Source organism: Spea bombifrons, chromosome 1 (assembly GCF_027358695.1).
Source record: "Spea bombifrons isolate aSpeBom1 chromosome 1, aSpeBom1.2.pri, whole genome shotgun sequence".
Classification (NCBI taxonomy): Eukaryota; Metazoa; Chordata; class Amphibia; order Anura; family Pelobatidae; genus Spea; species Spea bombifrons.
Genome location: NC_071087.1, coordinates 75,800,085 through 75,826,546, shown reverse-complemented (window position 1 = coordinate 75,826,546; position 26,462 = coordinate 75,800,085).

Genomic DNA, 26,462 nt, shown 5'->3' with positions numbered 1-26,462 from the left:
CCCCTGAGTAAAGTAAATCTTCCTTAAGTAAAACTTTATTGCACAAGATAAAAGTAAAAATCTCTGGAGGACCATAATTAATATACAAATGACAAGTTGAATTTAACTACAGACAGGAGGCTCATATTTGCTTAGCCTTCTTTACTGTGTCCCCAAAGCAGCAAAGACATATTACCAAAAATAAAGAACCAATCAAAACACAGTATATCAAATAAGTGTGTTCAGCATCCCAGAATCCTTTTCTTTCTTTGCCGCTGTCACCGGTGTCAGGTCAGTCAATTATCTCTCCTTTGGGATTATCTTTTATCCGTGTTTTTGGCATATAATTTTGATTATTTTAGGTGTGTTCCCCCTTTGCAATCCGAGGTGTACATATACATACATACAAAATACACATTGCCCTAAACTGAAGGCCAAGTTGCTCCGAGCAGTTGTCTGAGACTTAGACAAACCCTCTGAGGAACTTGGCCTGGGAGAAACGGGGCTTATTTATTTATTTATCATACACACACATCCATAGATGTTTAATAAAAGAATAGGGATTTTACATTTGCTACCTATTTATAATGGCATACTTTCCAACAACCCTTTTCAACTTTTCAAAAAAAAAACTGTCCCGAAAAAGTTGGGTCTGTTGGCAGGTATGCGGATGGAAAAATGTGGGACAGGAACTAAAAATAGCTTAGGGTTAATGTACGGTTATGTTTAAGAGTAGTAGCAGTGCACTGGTTTGGTTAAAGATGTATTATGTCTATATAATAATTTAATTTTAATTTAAATGGGTGTTAAAAAAAATTAGGGGGTTAATTAATTGTGTTATATTTCTAGAATTATATTTATTATTTACTTTATTATATTTATTTAATGTTTATAGTGCCACCTACCTAGCTAGGTACCTGCATTTGCATACCTAGTTTAGCTTAATTTGATGGGACAGGACTGGAAAAAAGCAGGACTGTCCTGAAAAAGTTGGGTCTATTGGCAGGTATGTGGATGGAAAAATGTTATAGGGTGAAGTGTGAGTTATAGCGTTGATTGTAGGCTAGTGAGTGTAGAACTGAAGGCCAGGGCAAAAAACAGGCGGAAAGGTCCTTGTGATTTGTGAATTGTACATGTGTGTTATGTTTGGTTGGTTGCGTATCAGACGGAAAAACGAAATGAAAGATTTGCTGAGAAAAAGTAGATGATTGAAAAATGGAAAAGGTAAATGATTGGGCAATTGGTGAACCACTCACCTGTTTCAACCCAGGAGGTAGCAGGCGTTGCCACACCGCAAACAGATGCAGACAGGGGGGAGAAACTACCCTTACCATTAGGGACATTTTGAGCATGACAGGAAGTGAACTGGGAGAGAAGAGACGTTGGCACCACCACCAGCAGTACCGGAAATGAAAAAGGTGAATGAGTGGGCAATTGGTGACCCACTCAACTGTTTCACCCCAGAGCAAAGCATCCAAACACTGTCAGTCCTAGACGTTTGGCAGCGGACTTCCAGAGCTCAGATACTAGGCCCTAGCGTAAGCTGGCTACTCCGGCAGAGGTAGCAGGCGTTGCCACACTGCAAACAGACGCAGCCAGGGGGGAGAAACTACCCTGACCATTAGGGACATTTGAGGCATGACTCTAGCCAGGAAGCGAACTGGCAGAGAAGAGACGCTGGCACCACCACCAGCAGCAGCATTTGGAAAGGCGAATGAGTGGGCAATTGACGACCCGCTCACCTGTTTCACCGCAGAGCAAAGCATCCAAACACTGTCAGTCTATGATGTTTGGGAGCGGACTTTCAGAGCTCAGACACAAGGAACTAGCGTAAATTGGCTACACCAGCGGAAGAAGCAGATGTTGTCACACCGCAAACAAGCGCAACCAGGGGGAGAAACTACCTTGACCGTTAGGGACATTTGAGGCATGACTTTAGCCAGGAACCAAACTGGCAAAAGATGCTGGCACCACCAGCAGCATTGGAAAAGGCGAATGAGTGGGCAATTGATGACCCACTCACCTGTTTCACCCCAGAGCAAAGCATCCAAACACTGTCAGTTCTAGACGTTTGGGAGCAAACTTTCAGAGCTCAGACACAAGGCCCTAGCGTAAATTGGCTACACCGGCGGAAGAAGCAGACGTTGCCACACCGCAAACAAGTGCAACCAGGGGGAGAAACTACCTTGGCCATTTGAGGCATGACTTCAGCCAGGAAGCAAACTGGCAAAAGATGCTGGCACCACCACCAGCAGCATTGGAAACGGGAAAAAGGCGAATGAGTGGGCAATTGACGACCCACCCACCTGTTTCACCCCAGGGCAAAGCATCCAAAGCATCCCCCACCAAGGGGAGAAACTACCTTGACCTTTAGGGAAAATTAAATTTCCAAGCTAAGAGCTGGGTACCCCAACTTGGGCAGATTGAATTTAAGGCAACCTGCTCCATCAGATGAGGTGCTATGCGTGCGCCCTGTGGACTCAGTATGTTTCCAGTCATAGAAAACAAGCCCTCACTTTGAACAGTGGTTGGCGGACATGATAGTAGCTGCTGCGCAACCCATGAGAGTGCAGGCCACACACTCTTCTTTTCATCCCAGTAGCTAAGAGGATCTTCACAGAGGTAAAGTTTGACCATTTCAGCAGCACTACTCTCCTTTCTGCTGCTAGCTCTGTCAGATGGTCCAACTATGCTCCCAAGTGCCTCGTCCCAAAGCACAGCTGCTCCACTCAGCTGTGTTGTGCTGCTTGTGGCACTGCTGCTGCTAGGTGTAGCAGACATCATCATCTCTTCCTCCTCCTGCACCTCTCCCTCCTCGAACAGCATTCCCATTTTACGCTGCCAGTCACGCACTTTTTGAACCAATTGCTCCCGGTAGCTACTGAGAACATTGAATTTCATTGCTAGCTTTCCCTTAATCCTTGTATCACAAAGGCACACTAGCATCATTTCGGGACTTTCTTCCATGCGTTTGCGAAGGCATACTATTAGCAGATCCTTCAGCTTCCTGACTATGGCTGCCAAGCCAGGATGTAGAGTGCCACCTTGAACAGCCTCATGGTTTTCAAGGAACACATCCATCTTGCTGTCTAGATGGGAGAACACTGGGATTACCTGGGCCAGACTGGCAGTGTTTGAGCTTAATGGAGCATCCCTGAATGGTTTAAGGACTGCCACTAGCTGGGCGATCACTGTCCAATCCTCCCTATTCAATGGAGATGTAATCCCAATATTATGCTCTGAGGCAAGAGTATGGATTGCCCTCTGCTGTTCCAAATACCTCTCCAGCATCTCTAAAGCGGAGTTCCACCGGAGTACTGACATCCTGTCATAGGCAGTGTACCGGAAGACCTGCCTTCTCTTGCTCTTACCTCAAAAGTTGGCTAGCCTTAACACTATGGTGAAAGTACCCAGCAATCTTTCTGCTGCTACATTAGTTCCTTCTGACATTGCTGCCTTGACTACAAGATGGATGATGTGGGCTGCACAGCGCACACCAACAATATGACCATCTCACAGCGCTTTCACCATATTGGAACCTCCGTCAGATATCACAAAACCAACTTCAACATTGGTGCCCGCCTCTGCTCCCACCCAAAGGCTAAACATTTTCCTCATTGCATGCAGAATATTTTCGGAATTTTCGGAAGTGTGCTTTTCATCTGCATGGAGAAGCAATGATCGGTAGCCTGCTGCAGCAGCTTCCTTAGACACACCGGGCTGCCACCAGTGTGCTGTCAAAGAAAGAAAGGCATGCTGCCCGCTAGGTGCACTCCACAAATCTGTTGTGAAATGAACACACTGATCAGCAGCCTTGGAAAGTTCCGCTTTCCCTGCTGAAACACAGGGCCGATACAGTGAGGGGACAATGTTCCTGCTGAAAGTGGAACGTGACGGAAATGTGTATTGTGGAGCCACAGCCACCATCAATTGTTTGAAAGGCTTCACTTCAGTCATGGAGAAGGATGCCTCTCCAACAGCAATGAACTGACCAATAAGTCGCGTTACTTTATTGGCCTGCTGTTTGGACATTGACCTCTCGGAGTGGAATGCCCCAAATTCTTCCAGGGTGGGCTGGACATGCAGTGCTCCAACCTGTCTTGGTCTCAGGCTGCCAGCACTAGCTGTTGCTGCTATTGGCTCAGAAGCAGCTGTTGGGGTTTTTCCCACTCTCTCTGGAGATGGTACTAGTTGTTGTAGTACCACGGCCCCAGCTATGCTGCCTGCACCATGTTTTTCTTCTGCATCTTTCCCCAATGGAACAGCGATGTGTTGAGTGCGGAGGTGATGCTTCATGCTAGCACTGGTAAAATGCCCAGACACTTTCCCTCTGCTTATTAGCTTCTGACAATGTTTGCACTTTCCATTGCGCCCTTCTACATTTTCAAAGTGCTCCCAAATTGGGGCCTTGGACTGTGCCTTGGGTGCTGCTTCTACTGCTCGGGGTGGATGAACAGCGGCAGAACTAGTGGTTGGTCTTATTGGCACAGTTACAGTACTGGTGGTGGCACTGGTGGTACCAGTACTGGCCATAGTGGGACTGCTAATTGCTTTAACTCTAGCAGATGTGGTAGGTTTTGGAGAAGGTGGAGGCTCAGGGGAAAATGGTGCACTAGTCTTTTGTACACTGCTCCCTGAGGAATCTGATTCCTGACCTCATCTCCTCTACTTCCTCTGGCTCATAGTCAAGTTCTTCATTAGCCAGATCAAATAGAATTTCTGCTAGGCTGGAGATAAGACTGATATCATGACTAGTAGTAGTGCGAGTAGGAAGAACAGACCCTAACTCTGCACTTGGCCTCTCAGGCTCCTCTGGTACCTTGCTAGGTGGAGTTCCACTATGTGAAGCCCTCTCTCTAACTGTCTTTACAAAAATATTGTAAGGACTTGGTTGCTTGCTAGGAGGACATGGCATGGCGGTACTGGTGGGAGTAGTAGGCGCAGCACTAGTGATGGTAGAGGTGGTGGTTTTCCATACGAAGGAATGAGATTGGTTTGGTTTGGGAAAACCCCTCTCAGTCTTGCTGCTAATTTTGCTCTGCTTTGTACGTTGCATGCTGCTCGTGGATGGGGAAGATGCTGGTTGGGGCAAAAGGCACTTCACTGAGCTAGTAGAAGTACTAGTTGTGCTACCCTTTAACTCTGAACATGCTTCTGTTGCTTTAGGCTTTCCGTAAAAAACCATAGAGCTTGTGGGACTAGCAGCACTACTACTGCCTGCTTTTGGTGCCTTTCCTTTACTTGATGATCCTTCAAGCAATGTTTCCCCAAACGATAAGCAACAGCTTGGCCTACTTGACTGATGTAAAGGCTGCTTCGTAGAAGAACTGGTGGTGGTGGTAGAGGGAGCTTGTCCCTCCTTAGTCCCAAAAAGAGGATCCATTTCAAATTTTGAGTTGTGTGTGTAGTGTAGTGTTTAAAACTAAGGGGACAGGGAAAACAAATTTATTAAGAAAAATAGGATTTTAAAAAATAAATGAAAAAAAAGAAAAAAAAATGAAAGACAAAACAATTAGAGGAAGTTTTTCTTCAGTGGTACTGCTGAAAAACGATGCACAACTGCACTGTGCTGTTGTGTGCAATCTGCCAAAGTGCTCAAGTTATTTAAATTATTAACTCAAGATTAACTATTAACTAGCAGTATTTTATTTTAAATTTACACTGGCCTAAGAGCCTACTACTATGCTAAAGCTATATTTCCTTTTTCTACCTCTAGGCAAACACAGACGCTCTCAAGCCCACTAAGCTAAAGTGAGGTTAGATCAGTATATGATTTATTAATTAATATTAATTTATATAATATTAATAGATTATAAATTAGAATTACTTATTATATTATGGGGCTAAACAACTTTTAGTTTAAATCAGATACAGAAGCAGACATATATAGTGTCCTACTTCTGCTTACTCTACAAAAATGTGCTAAATTATTTTCTACTACAGCTAGTACCTTGAAGCTTTGCTTAGTACAGTTGTCGTCACGCAGTCAATCTTTCTTGAAAAAAAATTAGAAAATAAAATGTAACAGCAAAACAGTTAGCTTCACTGCTTGCTGAACAAAAACACACAGCACTTATGCGGCTGCACTCACTAGCCCAACAAGTTCACTTCACTTATGGACTGAGGTGAGCAAAACACTAAGGGTACTTTTAATAAAATAAAATGTAAAATGAGAAAATATTAATCTTTAGCAAAACAGTTACCGTCACTGCTTGCTGAAGAAAAAAGAACACAGCACTTATGCGGCTGTACTCACTAGCCCAACAAGTTCACTTCACTGATGGACTGAGGTGAGCAAAACAAATGAAATTAAATTAAATATTAATAAAGAAAAATTGACTTGGTCTCTTGCTGTTGCTAAAACAGAGCACAAACTAAAGAGCTGCAGCACCAGTACCAATAAGATTAGTTAACTATAAAATTATTACATTATTAACTAAGTAAGTAATAATTAGGGTTTAGAGAGTTCTTATATTAATATAATTAATAATAAATTGAATTATCAAATTCTAGATTGAGCTTAAGGGAAGTAGTGGACTGGTTAATCTTTATGTGGGATATCAAGCAAAATAAGGTAATATATTAAGATAGCTAATTAATTATTAAGCTATCTGAAATGAATTATAATATTATTACTAAATATTAATTATTTTAGATTACACGCTAGTAGTTGTCTACACTAGTATACTATATATGACAATATATATATATCATAATATTAATGTATTAAATTATTATATATTATTTATGATTATATTAAATTATTATTTATAAATTCTATTTATTTAATAATTCTAACAATTCAGCAACTAAGTGAAGACAGTGCAGGCAGTAGGCACTGCCAGCCCAGGGCAAGGGCACCCTAGTGCCAGTGAGGCACTGTGTGCACTGTCAACTGAACAGCACTACACAGTTGATGACCGACAGAAGCACTGAAAAAAAAAATTCAATTAAAAAATTACTAAATTATTAATTCAGTAGAACTGAAGAAGAGTACACTGTGAGAAATGGCAGGCTGAGGCTTACCAGTCTCACACAACAATCTTTCTCTGTAACGCTCGGATACAGCACAGCAGCTTTGCCAAAGCAGTCACAGCGAAAATGAATAGATCTCTCAGGCAAGCTCTGGTCTTATAAAGGCGGTTTCTGGATTAAAAAAACAGCAGCACAGGCATCGGACGAGACCCTTAGCGCGATGTCACAAGAGCGAACTGATTGGACAGACGAGGATCAGCTCACTTCTGTTTGAAAATTTGGCGGTTGCGCCGCGAAAACGAGGACGATTCTTCTACGTTTTACCGGCACTGTATTCTGTTCTACGTTTCTTTGGAACGAACAAAAAAACGCACTGTTCGTGTTCCTTTTCATGTTCGCCCAAAGACGAATGCACAAGTGTAATATTTACCTCCTCGTGTTCCTTTTCATGTTCGCCCAAAGACGAATGCACAAGTGTAATATTTACCTCCTCTGTTATTAAGGGAGTTTAGGTGCTACGCGATACCACCCACAGGTGGGTTTTTTTTCGCACATAGGTGTGTAACACCTGGGGTACTTCCCCATTCCATTAACTCTTTGATACTCCCAAGGGCTACTTGTGTCTAATATGGTGAATTAGTAGGTGCTTCCCTAGCTGTTTTTTTAGCGGTCAACTATACTTGAGTTGATACGTATAATTTATCATTTGTCTGCTCTGTCTTGCAGAGTACAGTTGTGTGCCATGTCTACAGGAGAGCCTTAGCCCTCGGCCCCGGAAGAACTAAAGACTTGGCTGTCTAACACATGGATTTCTTTAGATCAAGCCCTAAGTAGAGTGCTGGCATAACTGCCCACTCAAGATTGCCCTACTGGTACCCCGGTGGACCCTCAAATTGCCTCTCCTGGGACTCTGATGCCTACAGAACATTCTTCCAGGAAACCGGGCAATGCCTCACCTGGCTGCAAGGGTAAGGCGCCCGCCAAGCGTCCTTTCAGGAACCCTGCCTCAAAAGACACGAAGGACGAAAGGGGCCTTCTCGATCTCAGAAGAGTCTGATGATGCATTGGACCCCGACTTCTATGGTTTTGATTGCCAAGCCGATCAGTCAGAGGTGGAGTCGGCAGATGATCTACCCGGCCCCTCTAACTCTTGACGGGTTAGACTGGCCTCCTGAGAGTTTGATCAACCCACGGAAGTGGTAAGATCCAGCAAGGCACCTATGGCCAATGATGTATTCTTAGATGCACTGGGAGAACCCGTCTTAGACCCAGAGCACATCAAGCACTGAAGATCTTCAGAGTGGTCACCCTGGAGCATATTTCTAATATTCTACTGAAGTGGATGAGGCGCCCTCTGGATAAAGGGGCATCATCAGTACCTCACAAAGTGATGCAGACTCCAGAGCTCGACCCTGCGATGGGGACCTTCCTGTGCAAATACTAAACAGTGTGCAAAGGAGGGCCTGATTCGGATGTGTGTTTTGCTGTGACTATTGTATGTAAATTGCCCCCTTGTACTGTTTTAAATACTGGTGTGTTTCCCATTATTATTATTATCGTTTATTTATATAGTGCCGACAATTTGCACAGCATTTCTTACAATACATAAATTAAACGGGTATGACAAGACTAGAATTGACAGACTAAGACAAACTGATACATTGGGTGGAGAGAGAAAGTGAGGGTGCGGCCTATATTCGGGGTCTAGCGCCCGACGCCCGGGACATGCAGTCCCGGGCGTCGGGCGCTAGACCCCGAATATAGGCCTCACCCCCACTTTAAAGACTTAAAGTGGGGGGGAAAGTGCGGCCTATATTCGAGCTAATACGGTATTTCATCCAAATGCTCATAGTCCCCTTATTTGAACGAGGGCTACCGTCTCTGGGTGTATAATCTTTACCCCAGCCCCGTTTTATTTCATTTTTAGCAGATACTCCAAGCAGTGGCACGGCACTACCATTTAGGGCTGCAACTAACTATTATTTTTATAATCGATTAGTTGGCCGATTATTTTTTAGATTAATCGGATAAAAAAACAATATAATTTGATATAGATAAATGTAAGGTAATTCAGTTTGGTACCAAAAATAAGTATGCAACTTACACTCTTTAGGGTATTGCATTGGGAAAAGCAGAAAATGAGAAGGACTTAGGTATAATTGTAGACCATAGACTTAGCAACAAAGCGCAGTGCCAGTCAGCAGTTGCAAAAGTCAGTAAGGTACTGGCATGCATAAAGAGGAGTATTAAATCACAAGATGAGGCCTCACCTTGAATATGCAATTTTGGGCACCAGTTTTATTTTTTTTAAAACTTTTTATTTTGCAAAATACAAAATACATACATAAACATATAGAGGTGTTGCGAATATTCAATCAAACAAATACCGTTATGTTAGCTTTGCTTTCCTAGGCATAAACTCCTCCCATCGTACTCTCCCGTGGAGATCACATCCGACTCTATCTTCTCTACTGTATCTATTCGACAACTCTATAAGCACCCTATAACATACATGTAACGGTCATGGCGCAGGGTGGAGGGGTCTGTATAAACACAGCATAGCAATATCTAAAATAAGGAGGCAAATGCACCTTCTTGGTCAGAGCAGCCCCTCAATTTTATTGAGCCAGTAGTCCCACACTTAAAACGATTTAAAAGAGTTTAAGAAAGGACAATTTATTGCTCTCTCCATTCTAATCTGGAAAACTAAGCTGTGTCCACAAGGGTGGTGAAGGATGTTTCCAGTTACGGGCAATTATGATCTTTGTTGCAGCTAGACAATGAGTTAGCAATAAGTTGTCTCTCTTTCCTACCTTCGGCCAGTTTAAGTGTAGTAATGCTATTTCTGGAGTTCTTCTTAATTTACTATTCATTAGAGAGTCTAGCAAATCAAAAACCCTCTTCCAAGTATTACTAATCGCCTCACACCTCCACCAGATATGAAGGTAAGTTCCCTCCTCCTTGTTGCACCTCCAACAAACAGAGGAGCTGGATGGGTACATTGTCTTTATTCTAGATGGAACTAGGTACCATCTATTGGAGACAGTGTATAGCCCTGTTTGTATTTAGTTGTGCTTGGAACCAGTTGGATCAGTTGGATCTTTTATATGAGGGAGGTATGTTATCCCCCTCGAACTAACTGAGGGAGGTATGTTATCATTCTCGAACTAACTTCAAGGTTTTAGCTATTACTTGGACTACTCTATTTGAGTTAAAGATTACACATTTAATGCTGTCTTTATTGAAATCTCAGCATGTTCTTTATTCTTTGTTTTATTCTGTTTATTGTGGCATTGGTTTTGCTGCATTTTGACCGGATTTGTATAAACCTGGCGTTTTTGCAACCTTCTCTAGGTTTTGTTTTTATTTTTGTTCATATATTTTCATTTGTTTTCAGTGCTGGAATACATGGACTGTGTTGTGTACTCACTTTGATTATTGTAAACCCAATAAACGTCAAGTGATAAAAACATGTGTGTCATTGTACACATTTATCTCTATCACAATGCATTTCTCGAATCGCCTTATTTTACTGACATAAAGGAACAACCCAAACACAATATTTCTGAAACTAGGTTTAAATACCTAAAAAGTTTTACTAGTAAAATTAATATATTTTCCTGATATGCCTTTTATCCCCTTTATACCCCTTGATTTGCCTTATACCCCTATATGCCACTGTGTCCCCTAATATGCCTTATATCCCCCTATATGTCACTGTCCCCCCGTATGCCTTATACCTCCTGATATGCAACTCCACCCCCTGATATGCCTTATACCCCGGATAAGCTACTCTGCCGGTGAAAGTATGCGTGATGCACATAGACAAACCTCTGCTGCTGGCCGACACTTTCGCTGGAGCTTCTATGACTGAGCACCAGAAGGTCATGTCACGCCGGTGCAGGGCAGTAGTGGAGGATGTTTGCGCTCATCGCACAGATGACCACCAGCTGCCAGAGAGTAGGATCCAGGTCCCCTGCAGCGCTGCGGGGATCTGGATCTTAGTGTTATAGTCCAACCTCTATTTGAGGTCAGATTATAAAACGAGGGGTATTTTCCAGAACATTAAATAAAATATATGGGTATAGATAAAACCCACTAAATTACAGGCATAGATGACAGGTTGCACACTCCAAATGCCAGCCCTGGCGTCCCACCCACAAAGAACCTGACCAGCACCCAAATTACACACATAGGAAATGCCATCTTTGTCCCCAAACAGCCTAGCATGAGTAAGCTTTGTCCCACAAACACGTTACCTGTGCCATCTTGGTCCCCAAGGCTTAAACACCCTGCCATCTTTCCCTTCCCACAAATCCATTATACATCTATCATACACACAAACACTTTTACAGTCACTCACTAATTCACACATTTCATTCACACAATCATTAATTCGGCATGAAATGCCAGCACCATGACCAAGACAGAGTCCTCGCGGAGGAGAGTGAGGGGCGCCAAGCGGTTGCTGAAAACGTATTCCTGAGCGACCGCTTGGCCACCCTCTGAATCACGGCTGCACAAAAAAAAAAAAGACAGCGTTTCTATTGGGGGGCACAGCATGATGTGGGGGGGGCTATGACCCCCTCCCCTGCCGACGCCACTGATAACACATAACCAGTGCAAAAAAATACACGGAACAGATAAGTATTAGAGAGAAAAGTACAAAAACATTTAGTTACAGCTAATTTTGGCAGTGAGTGATGGCCAAATTGCTACATGACAAAGGTTCCCAGCAACATAGCCTGGGTTGTCTGCTTCACAGGAATATATACTTCTGTTGGTGTTTTATGGGATCTTTGTTCAATATTCCAGTTACAAACCCAGCATACTAAATGGAAGGAATGCTATGAAACAGAAATGTCCACCTTCTCATGTTTGCCCTATAATTGTCAGAATATATGGAAATTTTACTCAGTTGTAAAAATTTTTAAATCAGGCCACTTGAATTTTTACATTTTTTGTATATTTTGTCAACTAGTTTTTACTACACATATAAACATGCTATTAAAAGAAAACCATTTCAAAAGGAATATATAGTTTGTGTGGGTACACTATTCATGTGAAATGGAAGTCATGGTAGAATCAACATTAGGAAAAACCTAGTCCTGATATGATTAGAAGTAACAATAACAAAAAGAAAAATTGTTTTTTGAACTTATACGTCATCACTGTGAGTTCTATAAATAATTCATTGTATTTACATTTTTTTCTAGATTACAAGTAATTACATTACTCCACACTTTAATGTAAAATTCTGTTTCTACGTTGTTCTCATTGTGATCTCTGCTCTAACATCACATATTGACCAGTAAGCAGGGCTACTACTCTAATCAGTGTTTCCAGTGCAGATTGAAAATAAAAAAGTAATCTAATTTGATAATGCAAGTTGATCCCTCTATATCGCACCTTGCATTATTAGCTTACTTTTTGATACTTTATTTTGGGGTGTACATTATCAGAGCACAAACTGGTGCAGGGTAATTTGACAAATGTGCAGAAATAAGCATAAATTTTCCTCAAAACTTTTTTTTTGTTTAAATGAACTCACTGCTGAAAAAAAGATTGACATAATTTACGGTAACACATTCTCATCATCAGTAGCATATCTGTAGTTAAGTCTGCAATCCAAACACTACTATAGACTTACCATTGCATTATCTCAGAGAGCAAAAAACACATAAATAAAAGCACAGTTACAGGAGTACCGGGGTGCATAAAAAATAGATGCTCATGATATACAGGTGTAGCGACAGCAAATTGAATTGAATTAATACACTCAACCCCTTACACTTATTGCACTGATTACTTGTTTCTTACATTGCAGAGAGGTAATCTTCTAACTGAAGTGTTATTACCAACAAGCCATCCGCTTCAAAACTACTTGAACACCAAGTTACAGATTAACTATCATTAGAGAGGGAGGTAAACAATCAGTGAGAGTGTAACCAGTTATACTTTGTATTAGGTGTTTATTCTGGTTCACAGCTTCTATATAGCGAGCTGGCTTGTGTTCTCTCTATGTAACTTGAAAGGAAGGAGATATATTTGGACCATTAATTTCCTTTAGCATCATTGCTTTGCTTAGCAGGAGGTATGGTGCACGCTATGCATCAAGACACAATTAACCCTTCTCTGGTAAGTGATGGCACACACAATATGACGTTATGCTAGAAACATGTTTACATGATAAATACAAGGTCTGGTAATTTGATTGCCCTAACTTCATGTTACTAAGTGTACCCTGTAGTACCAAAGGATATATACTGTAGGTCTGGGAATATTTTTATTTTGGCCGTTTACTAAAATCATTTCAAGTTACAGTTAAATAATGAATATGAGCTTAAAGTGCAGTCTTTCTTTAATTTCAGGGTATTTACATCAAAATTGGAGAAATGGTTTAGAAATTACAGCACTTTAATATGCAGCCCCCTCTCTTTCAAGCGCGCAAAAGTAATTGGACATTTGATTCAAAAGCTGTTTCATGGACAGGTGTGGGCTATCCCTTTGTTATTTGTTCATCGATGAGGCAGGTAAAAGGTCTGGAGTTGATTCGTGTTGTGGCATTTGGATTTGGAAGCTGTTTCTGTGAACCCACAAAATGCGCTCAAAGGAGCTCTCAATGGAAGTGAAACAGGCCATAGGCTGCAAAAAAAAAGAAAACAATCCATCAAAGAGATAGATCAACGGTTTAGTCTATTCTGGGAAAAAGTGCTGGTGAGCTCTGCAACACAAAAAGGCCTGGACGTCCACGGAAGACAACAGTGGTGGATGATCATAGGATCCTTTCCATGGTAAGGAATACACCCTTTACAACATCTAGCCAAGTGAAGAACACTCTTCAGGTAGGCATATCATTATCCAAGTCTACCACAAAGAGAAGACTTTACAATTGCAAATACAGAGGGTTAACCACAAAGTGCAAACCATTCATAAGCCTTAAGAATCGAAAAGCCAGATTAGCCAAAAAACATCTAACCTATTTCTGGAACAGCATTATTTGACAGATGAAACTAACATCGACTTGTTCCAGAATAATGAGAAGAAAAAAGTATGGAGAAGGCTTGGAACGGCTCATGATCCAAAGCATTTATTGATGATATGACAGAAGACAAAAGCAGACGGATGAATTCTGAAGTGTATAGGGACATATTGTGTGCTCGGATTCAACCTAATTTAGCCTAAAGCATACTGTGAAGCAACCCAGGAGTTTTTTTAAAGGAAAGAAGTGGAATATTCTGCAATGGCCAAGTGAATCACCTGATCTCAACACGATCATTCATTTCTTGCTGAAGACAAAACTTAAGGCAGAAAGACCTGCAAACAATAACTGAACACAGGTGCAGCAAAGGCCTGGCAAAACATCATAAAGGAGGAAACCCTCCTCTCGACAAAGTATTTCAGATGAACATTTTATTTAGGATTGTATTGATTTGTCCAATTACACGTGAGTCCCTGAAATAAGGGGACTGTGTATTAAACTGGTTGCAATTCCTTAACCCCTTCATTCCCCTATAGACGTACCGGGACGTCCAAAAAACGCCCACAAAGACGTCCCGGTACGTCCAGCCCTTCGTGCAGTGTCAGGGACACATCCCTGCCGCTGCACGGGAGACCAGGCTGTCGTTTGACAGCCTGGACTCCCCCCTGGCAGCAGAAGCCGGCATCGCCGGCTTTCTGCTGCCCGATCTCCCGTAACAGCTTCCGGCATGAAAGCCGGTAAGCTGTTACAGTTGAAAGTGTCCGATCGCGCAGTTGCAAACGCGCGATCGGGCATTCCCTTCCGGGTTGCGTCACTGCTGACGTAACCCGGAAGGTCATCGGAGGACAGGAATATTAATAAGGATATTAAATAAATCATTAAAATAATATTATAAATAATACAAAAAAAATTATAATGTGAGCTGTGATGTCATTGTGACATCACTAGCATGTTCAGGAGGTCCCTAGGAGGACCTCTAACCATTTCTGTGTAAAAATAATATATAAAAAATAAAAAAAATGTAAAAAAATTAAAATTAAAAAAATATATATATATAAAAGATAATAAAAAAATTATTAAAAAACCTTACTTCCCATTGCCCTAGCATAACATCTAGCCAGTATAATCCTCCTGCCCCCGTTCACAACCCCCAAACCCATTAAGCCATAGGCATAAAAATTATACAAAATTGTACACCTTATATTATGCTCCCTGGTGCTGGGAAAGTCTGGAACATCTATATAAATTAGGTATTTCTGAAATCAGGACACCTGAATTAATAAACTTGGAGGGGATTTTCCATCACTTTACCTAATTTTGTGAGGATTCAGAGGGAAAATGTAAAAAAAAAATTTATTTTTCTAATCTTCGCTAGTTTTTACTAAATTTCTCATTCTAAATTTTCAGCTAATCATCCAACTATGGTATCAAATGAAAGCTCTATCTCTCCTTGAAAAAACAATATATAGTTTATATGGGTACACTATTCACAGGAAAAGAGAATCATTGCTAAACCAACATACCCCAAAAATGGCAAAATTGCTCTGGGCTTTGAGGTACCAAAACCCCCTGGGATTGAAGGGGTTAATGTTTCATATAATATTTTTTTCACCCCAATTAAAGCTGAAAGTCTGTACTTCAATTGCTTCTTGGTTGTTTCATTTCAAATCCATTGTGGATTTGAACTGCAGATAAGTTAAGGTCGATAAAAAATTGTAGTTAACCAATTCAACTATACATCATAAAGGTCTCAGTGTAAAAGGCTAAAATTGGACCTGAATAACACAGAGTCAAATAAAGTGATATAATTAGTTTGCTTGACACATGCCAGAACCAAATATTTCCCTACAGGACCTTTGCAACTGTGCTCTCTATTGAGTGGCAGGATATGCCTTTATATTCCGCTGCTCTAACTCATAAGAAGGCATCAAGTGCAGAATTCAAAGATCTTCTGGCCTTTTGTACGTTAGTATCTAGAGGATACATGTATTTATCTATGTATAACCAAATTATTATCTACGTATAACCAAACCACATTGGCCATTCAAGGTTACACATACTTTACACAGCTTGCTAATCAGCACATGCTTCTTTGCAGTATGAGGAATGTATAACAAAGTAACTGATTCCCTTACACATCAAATGCTGCTTTTAGCATAATTAAACGACCTATAGGTTGTGCGTTTTCATTGACAGCGTAAAATAAAATAAAGTGCAAGCCTGTCAAGGGCTAAGAGAAGGCTTATTGTGGACCCCTCCCCTACTTCCAAGATAGCTTATTGACCAGGCCAAGCTGGCATACGACACTCTTCTACACACTGCTACTTTGTTAAAAATCCACTATAAGGAAGCTGAAATGTTCCATCATGCAAATAAAACGGGTGCACTACTATCCAAACTAGTCAAATCAGTAAAGCCCAAATTGACCATTCCTGCAATTAGAATGGCAGATGGTTCTCTGAGCACTTCCTCAGAAGACATTAATCATATCTTCACAACTTACTATAAATCATTATATTCCCCTAAAACAGTTCCAGCCGAGTCCATAGATGCTTTCCATGCTTATCGCAAACACAACAGGATCTCCTTAACAAGGAAATCGGGGAGGAAGAGGTTCATAGGGCTGTGGGCAACCTCAGATTGGGCAAAGCTCCTGGGCCGGATGGTCTACCTGCGGAATTTTATAAAATTCTGTTAGAACAATCCACCCTTTCGCTTTCTTCTGCCTTTAATGCTTCCTTCCACACGCCAGAGATTTCCCCCCACTCCAACATTGCCCGCATCATCGTTCTGCACAAAGAGGGCAGGGATCCCTACTCCCCTTCCTCGTACAGGCCAATTTCATTGCTGAATTCAGACTTTAAGATCTTGCACAAGATACTAGCTGATAGACTTGCTTCCTTTTTGCCGACAATTATCTCCCCTGTACAAAGGGGTTTCATAAAACACAGACATTCAGTTACTTGTGCTAGACATATAATCGCAGCTATGGTTTAGGCAAAGAATGACCCACATACTGGCGTCCCATCTCTCTCCTGAACGTGGACTACAAGATCCTCGCCAAGGTGCTAGCCACCAGGTTGAAGAAAGTCATCGGGCAGATCGTCCACCCCGACCAGACCTGCGGCATCCCAGGGCGCCGGATCGCGGACAGCCTGGCCCTTATCAGGGACACGATCTACTACATCAAGGACTGCAACGTCCGTGCCGCTCTGGTCACCCTAGACCAAGAGAAGGCATTTGATCGACTGTCTCATGGTTTTATGGGTCAGGTACTGCGGAGGTTTGGGCTGGGGGAGATGTTCTGTTCTTACGCTAACCTGATGTACCTTGATATCCGCAGCTCGGTGCTGGTGAACGGCTGGAAGACTGACCCCTTCCCTGTCCTCTCTGGGGTCAGACAAGGCTGTCCTCTCTCACCTCTTCTTTTTGTCTGTTGTATAGAGCTCTTCGCCGAGTGCATCAGACGGAATCCAGAGATCAGAGGGATCACCGCGCCGGGCAGAGACAAGAAAGAGATAAAGTGCTCGCTCTACATGGACGACGTGACCATCTTTTCTGCGCGGATCGCCGGTCGGTGAGAGCGCTCGTCCAGACGTGCGAGGACTTCAGCCGAGCTTCAGGCGCAAAGGTCAACTGCGGGAAGTCGGAGACCATGCTGTTCGGGCAGTGGGACCTGACTTCTGAGCCGATCCCGTTTCCGGTCAAAACCGACTTCCTAAAGATCCTGGGAGTCTGGTTCGGCAGAGACGGCGCGGCCCTGAAAAGCTGGGAGGAGAGACTCAACAAGGTAAAGCAGAAATTTGGGCTGTGGAGCCTCAGAGACCTTACCATCGAAGGGAAAGTGCTGGTGCTGCGCAACGAGATTCTTCCCGTGCTGCAGTACGTGGCTCAGGCGTGGCCCCTGCTGGTCACCATCCACCGAGCGGTTTTCCACTTCATCTGGGCTCCAAAATGGACAGAGTAAAGCGCGCAGTGATGTACAAGGAACCCGGCAAGGGAGGCAAAGGAGTGCCTGACATCCCTACCATGCTGAGGACCTTCTTTGTGTGCAACTGCGTGCGCAGGACTCTCAGAGACGTAGTGAAAGGCTCTGCTGGAAACTCCATGTCTCGCTTCTTCCTGCTGCCCCTGTGGAGGCAGCTCAAGTGGGAAAAGTGAGACAGCTCCGTCCCTTACAATTGGACCATGCCCTGGTTCTACTCGGACGTGGGCAAATTTGTAAGGGAGCACCAACTGGAGGGAGTTAAACCAGACTTGTGGTTACCCCATGTGATCCACAAGCTCATCAGAGCCAAAGACACTATCGAGAACATCCCAGGGCTCCCCGACGCCACAGCCAAGACTGTCTGGGCTAACGTGTCGTCGAGCAGGCTAAACAACAGGCACAAAGACATTGCATGGATGGCCATTCAGGGAGGCCTCCCCCTAAGGACATTTATGCATGCCAGGGGGCTGTGCAGATATAGACACTGCCCACAGTGCATTGTGGAGGAGGAGACTTCCCTCCACTTGTTCTGGCAGTGCCCGTTTGCACAGGCCTTGTTCAGAGCCCTGGAGCTGGATCTCAAGGACTCTATCGAGAGAAAGTACCTGTCCTACCATTCGGTACTTTACGGACTTTTCCCAGGAACACACACGGAGAGCGCCATCGAGGATGCTTGGCGCCTCATGTGCTGCGTAAAGGACGCTCTATGGTTTGCCAGGAACCGCCTGGTGCTGAGGAGGGAGCAGGTCACAGTCCGTGACTGCCGCAGGCTTATCCACAGCCTTCTGAGAGACTACTCTCTCAAGGACAGTCTAGAGGCTGAAGATTAGCCCCGTTCTCCTCGCCCCCCCCCCATTTCCCCAGGTTATGTTCCACTAAAGTGCTAACCATATGTGCCACGTCTGGGAATGTAATTGTACACTGCTTCTACTGAGCTTTCCGTAAACTGAAGTCGTACTGTAACGTAGTACTGCTTATCATCTATCTGTACCAATATTACTGAGCTATGTATTCCTGCTAAAACAGGTTGATGTCTGTTTTATCGTAATCAGTTTTGTATAATAAACTTAAATACAAATTTTTTTTAATAAAATTCTGTTAGAACAATCCACCCTTTCGCTAACTTCTGCCTTTAATGCTTCCTTCCACACGCCAGAGATTTCCCCCCACTCCAACATTGCCCGTATCATCGTTCTGCACAAAGAGGGCAGGGATCCCTACTCCCCTTCCTCGTACAGGCCGATTTCATTGCTGAATTCAGACTTTAAGATCTTGCACAAGATACCAGCTGATAGACTTACTTCCTTTTTGCCGACAATTATCTCCCCTGTACAAAGGGGTTTCATAAAACACAGACATTCAGTTACTTGTGCTAGACATATAATCGCAGCTATGGTTAAGGCAAAGAATGACTCACATACTCCACATTTACTACTTAATTTAGATGCTGAAAAGGCCTTCGATAACGTTAATTGGAACTATTTGTTTTCCCTCTTGCAACATCAAGGTTTTGGCTCTTCCTTTACACAATATATTAAAGCGGTTTATTCTTCCCCCAAGGCCTGCATCACAACTAATAATTTAAACTCCCCTCTATTTGACTTAGGCAAGGGCACCAGACAAGGATGCCCTTTGTCCCCGCTCCTTTTTAATATTGCTTTAGATCCCTTCTTACGCCTTCTATTAAATTCGCCCACTTACAAAGGCATATCAGTAGGGGGGGCGAGAGATGAGGATCACAGCATTTGCGGACGATATGCTACTCTTTGTGGGGGCTCCGCTTACTACTATTCCAATAATTATGTCCTGCCTGAATCGATTTGAAGAGGTCTCGGGACTTCAGATAAATTTAGATAAATCCGAAGCTATGTGTTTATCGGAGGGTAAGCATCCTGACACGCTAAAGTCATGGCCTTTTAAGTGGGCTTGTCATTCTATTAAATATTTGGGGATAGTTTTCCCAGTGGATATAACTAAATGATATGATCTCAACATACTCCCTATCATTATCAAATCCTTGACTGATTTGAAAGCCTTGGCAACCCTTCCACTTAATCTCATTGGAAGGGTTAACCTTATTAGGATGGTGATTTTTCCCCGCTTCTTGTATAGCCTCAATATGCTTGCGCTAATGTTAACACCACAAGACATATGGAAAATACATGGCTCCTTTTCCCGTTTTGTTTGGAGGGGGGAAGGCCCAGGATTAGTTTTCAAAAACTCACCCAACCAAAAACAAATGGTGGCTTAAACCCTCCCAATATTAAATTATATAATATAGCATGTCTTCTTAGATTTGCAAGAGACTGGATTTCTCATTCTGACATTTATACGGACTGGAGGAGGGACCAGAATTTTTGCCCAGAGTGGAGTTTGTGTTACCTTCTCCATGCACCCACAAGAGACATACCTATTCCATGTTGCACTAACCCCTTGATAATGGCAACGATTAGGGCATGGCGTAATGCCCGCAGGTCACTTTTCGGCACCTCGGCACACTCACTCTATTTACCTCTAACCGGCAACCGTAATTTCCAGGGACTGACCCCAGATGCTAGATTTGAGGGATGGAAAATCAGGGGAATCAATTTATTGTTTGATGTTTTTGATCCAACCTCAGGAGAATGCTATCCCTTTCCAGTCCTTAGGGAAAAGTACTCACTACCTCCCTCTCACTTATGGCCATACATACAAGCAAAACACTATTTACATCAAACCTTACAACACATGCATCCCACTCAGAAAAACCATACACTAGAGGTACTGCTCGATCCATCACGCTTACCCATGGTCTCGATCTCGACACTTTATAGGGCTTTATTTCAACTAATTAACTATTCAGAATCTACAGTTGGTCTGGCCAGGTGGTCTTCCTTCCCCCACAATATATTACAAGCATACACAAGACGATTCAAAAACTTACAGGCTTCTTGGTTTCAAGATACTCTCATCAAGCTCCTCCACAGGTCATATATCTCCCCTAAACAACTATCCAAAATGTCTCCACTTAAAATAGTTCAGTGCTGTAAATGTAAATTAGAGTCCACCGATCTTGAGCATTGCTTACTCACCTCTCCCAAGATTCAGAATTTTTGGAGGGTGGTGGGCCTATCGATCGGTAATGTATTAGACCACGGCCCTCTTATTATTACCTTCGAGTCTTTGATGGGAGTATATGATACACTTCACATTAAGGGAAAATATAAAATCAACTTACTGGATCACTTAATACTAATAGCAATCAAATCTATTCTGGACCATTGGCTAAATGCTAACGTTCCTTCCCTTACATATTGGAAAAACAAAGTCACAAAAACTCTGCTATTGGAATGGACCTTAGTCTTACAAGATAAGGAGAAGCAGGGAGAAAAATGATTTGACATTTGGGAACCATACATAAACACACTTTCCCCTAGACTACACCAACAAATCACCCTGGTCTTTACCCATATGGCGTGGTTTTGCTCTAGAGTATTAATATCTACTTGAGACTCCTTATGTTACCCATAATACTCCCTCTGGTCACTGCTCTTAGTAAGATACTTACCGTTGGACGAATTTCTAATCATTCACTTATCTAGGATACTAAGTAAGAGTCATTTTAGAGCTGGATGATGCATGTATCTCGAAACTACCTTTATCTCTGTCACAGTTTGTTTCTTTATTTTTGTTTTCCTGTTACAATTACAACATCCTATCAGTATTACTCCTACCTATACTGTCAGGTTGCCTTAATGGATGGGAGACACATACTTGCGATGGATTAGTGATCTTTATATGGTTATTAATTGCTTCATTTAATACATCGCCCTGATTCACTTATTTTTCTTTAGGTTTTTTTTTTTTGTCAAAAATAAAAAATGGCAAGAAGATAACTTTCGTATTCTTGTGACAATTCGATGCGATAGCGCGGCTATTGCTTCATATGTCTACTGCTGTCCATAACACATTCTGTCCATGTTCTGTTCAATTAGTGCATGTATTCATACACTGCGAATGTCCAATATGTACCGTATGTTCCTCTTTTGATACATTTGTACTTCTGTACTAACACACTTTTGTAACTTGTTGAAAGAAAATGTTCGCTTCTTTTAAGTGCCTTCTTCTTGAATAAACCGTTTTTAAAAAAAAGCCCAAATAAGTACCTGGGAATGGACAAAATCTTAACTCCTCGGGATCCATGTGTACTGGATAAAGATGACATCAGAGCTCGGCAGATGTATGAGACAGAATTTTATGTGATGGGATTGGGAGTACATTCATACACTAAAAAAGGTGATGATACACCTGAAGCAACAATTTAGTGCCACTAATCACTTTCAATAAAATATGCAGATTGAAACAGTAAATAACACAAAACCTTTACTTTTCCTCTAACTGATTTCTGGGCCTAGAAAGTTTTGTCCACTGAAGTGACTACATTCAGGAGCGCATTTTATTTCTGGATAAGTAAAAATTAAATAGTTCTATTTATTCCTACAGTAAGTAAAGCGCCATGAAACAGATGACCACACACACCAGGACAGGCTCTGCCACACCGACAACCAAACACACACACCAGGACAGGCTCTACCACACCGACCACCAAAAACACACACCAGGACAGGCTCTGCCACACAGACACACCAAACACACACACCAGGACAGGCTCTGCCACACAGACACACCAAACACACACACCAGGACAGGCTCTGCCACACAGACACACCAAACACACACACCAGGACAGGCTCTGCCACACTGACACCCAAACACCCACACCAAACACACACCAGGACAGGCTCTGTCACACTCAGACACACATACACACCAGGACAGGCTCTGCCACACAGACGCCCAAAAACACACACCAGGACAGGCTTTGCCACACTAACAGCCAAACACACACACCAGGACAGGCTTTACCACACTAACAGCCAAACACACACACCAGGACAGGCTCTGCCACACAGAGGCCCAAACACACACACCAGGACAGGCTCTGTCACACCCACACACCAGGACAGGCTGTGCCACACAGATGCCCAAACACACACACCAGGATAGGCTCTGCCACACTTAAGCATAAAAAATATATTTTCTACACTGCTTTGTCATTAACTGCCCCTTTTGTATTTTTGCCCCTTGTGTATTGATGCCCCAGACAGACCCCCTTTACTATTGATTGTGCCCCCCCACAACCTTGTGTTTTACCCCCATTTACGCATTTATATTGTATTGGTTAATGTGATGCCCCCACTGCCATGTGTATTACCCCTAGCCATGGACATACCTAGAGTATGTGGCACCTGGGGTGGATCCTGTATGTGGCACCCCCTCACACACACGCACACTTGAAAACTGCATAGATTCTATCATTAGGCAAACATTGACAGGGGTACAGCATAACGGTTATCATTATATACTGAGGCAGACATTGACAGGGGAAAAGCATAACACATATCACTATATACTGAGGCAGACATTGACGGTGGTACAGCAAAACATCTATCGCTATATACTGAGGCAGGCACTAACGGTGGTTCAGCATAACTGCTATCATTATATACCGAGGCATGCACTGACGGTGGTACAGCATAACATCTATCGCTTTATACTGAGGCACGTACTGAAGGTAGTACAATCAAAATAATGAAAATAAAGAAAGCAGAGCTAAAGAAAATGACAGCTAAACACGAGCACAGCAGAAATGTTAAAACAGCCAATTCACAAAGGGTACAGAAAATATATTCAGCCATTGTCACGAATGGGTTAAAGTATGTTTGAAAAATACATTTGTCTTAAATAAGATTGATATGAAAACATATAGCTCCTAATATCACTGTGGCCCATGACATCATGTAATGGGTTGTGACCAACTGACAGAGAACATGTATTATTTGTATAATGTGAAAAAAACAAGTGAATAAATTACTAAAAGTTGAAAAAGAGAAATTAAGGTACTTTGACAGAGAGAAACAAATATACACTTGTAAATTAGAGCTAAAAATGTATCTCTATACCCATCCTTTATTTCCACATCATCATAATGACCTTCCCTTTGCATACTCCCCTTCATATTCATACAATAATTTTCATTATTATTATTCAAAACTACTTTTTCTCACTTTTATTTGAAAAATCTTTTACTCATCCAAAAAAGCTAATGAAAAAAAACTGCTAAATAGATTCTATTTGGCCTGAGTTTATAAATACCCAATGTTTTTATGTTTTTTTTTTCTTCTGCAAGGTATTGGGCAATAAGTACAAGTAGCGTTTTGCTATTTCAAAACCATTTTTTTTCCAATTGGTCATTCTGAGCGATTTACTATTTCGGGTATCTGTAAAGCCGGCCAATGCAATGTACCCCATCAAACCATATATTTTTAAAAACTAGACACCCCAAGGTAATACCCTGTGTGGTAGTATTTTATTTTGTGTTTTTTTATTTTTTTTCAATTCTCTGTTTATTGCACGTTTGGGAAAATAAACACAGTACAGAATGTCATATACAGAAATCACAATGAACATCCAGTACGGTTGGACATATGTCAAAATAACGCATCACACAGTGGAGAAGATACATGTAGAAACAAAAACAGTAACATTATGGTAGACCAAAAGTATCCACATCGGCGTACAAGCGAAATACATAACATGGTCAGAACAAAGCTCGTACCACTGGCAAAAGTAACATATACAAATCAGACATACATCCCTCGCACAAGATACCGCAGCACCATTAAGAGACCTGGAGGGGAAAGGCGCAGGGCGACAGCCTCCCCAGACGGGTAGATACCAGTAACAATAACGCAACGTAGGACTGAAAGGAAGCAGTCGAGGAAGCAATGAAAGAATAAAACTCCCCCACTGTACTGGTGGAGCGCATGCGAGATGAGCAAATAACGGCACTTCACAGAGCGCATGGGCTAAAGAAAAACAGAAACATGACCAAGGCAGGCTCTACAAAGGATCAAACACGACCGAAAATGGGACAGATCACACAGGAGAAATAGTACCCGGCATGTACAATAAAACATAAAACAAAGAAAATATAACATAACAGAAACATGTCAGTCCCAGGGTCCAGGGAAAAGATATTCAGTAGAAATCAATTACCCCGCACGAGAAAGCGTACAAGTGAAAATCCCCCATTACATGTCGCGAGGGACTAGAAACAAACATCACCTTATAACGAAACAGGTTGGGGGTTCCTGTTCAAGTTTGCCACGTAGGTACGCCAGTGGAACCATTTAAGCTCAATTGTATGCCCAGCACCCTTGGCGGACCAAACCAGAACCTCCATTTGGTACACAAATTCAACCTGATTGACCCAAGCCATAAACGTTGGGGGGCTAGCCGACTTCCAGTGTCGAGGGATGATAGCGTTAGCCGCGTTAATCAGATGGAATGTCAGAGAGTGTTTGTAACTTGTGAAGGGAGTATCAGTGTGGTGGAGGAGCACAGACTCGGGAGAAGCCTGAAAAGTGGGATTGGCTATGTCACGTATGGCCTTTACGACCACATCCCAGAAGGGCCTAATAACGGGGCACGACCACCAAATGTGTAGAAGGGAACCTGGATGGGAACAACATCTCCAACAGGTAGGTGGCACTTGGGGCAAAAACCTATGGAGATCCAAAGGGACCTTATACCATCTTGTTATTATCTTAAAGGATGTTTCCTGCATCCGGCTAGAGACCGAGCCCTTGTGTGCGACAGAAATAATTTTCGTCCAGTCCTCCGAGGAGAAAGAACAGTTCAAGTCCCTTTCCCAGAGGCAAAAATAGTAGGGTTTAGCCAGTGGTGCCGGCGACAACAATAGCGTGTACAGTTTGGACAATAAATGGGGGGGTTCCTTCTGCTCGAGACAATACCGCTCCAGAGGCGTAAGCGGCCTATCAGCAAGCTGCAAGGCCCCAGAGGACAATATAAAGTGCCTGAGCTGGCGGTAAAGAAACTGGAGTGAAAAATTAGACGAACCCTGACCAACTAACGCCCCCCAGGGTTTAATCTCACGTCCACTAACTACATGGCATAAGCGAAGAAGGCGCACCTGAGGAGGTGAGAAGGCTTTCAAGCCGCCCAGGGAATGACCCGGCAGGAAGTCCGGGTTCCCCTCCAGAGGGAGCAATGGGCCAGGAAGCCCAGAAAGCAAACCGTCCCGCAAAATAGTCCGAAAGAATCTCAGATGGGAACAATGAGAGGGTGAGCAGAGTACAAAACACACCTCAATGGATCGCGGAACCATGGCAACGCACTAATCGGACATGTCAAAAAGGTTTCCTCCAACGATATCCACTGCTTAGCGGGGAAAACAGACCACTCTACAATGCGGCGCAAATGGGCTGCCTTCCAGTAGAGTTCCAAACTCAGGAGGCCCATGCCTCCTTGCAACTTCTGCCTAGTCAAGTAGGAAAATGATAAACGCGACGGCTTACCTCTCCAAATATAGCGTAGAAAGGCCCTATGGCAACGCCGAAAAAAGGACCGAGGAAGCTTGATAGGCAGGGTTTGGAATAAATACAGAAAGCGGGGCAGGAGATTCATCTTAATAAC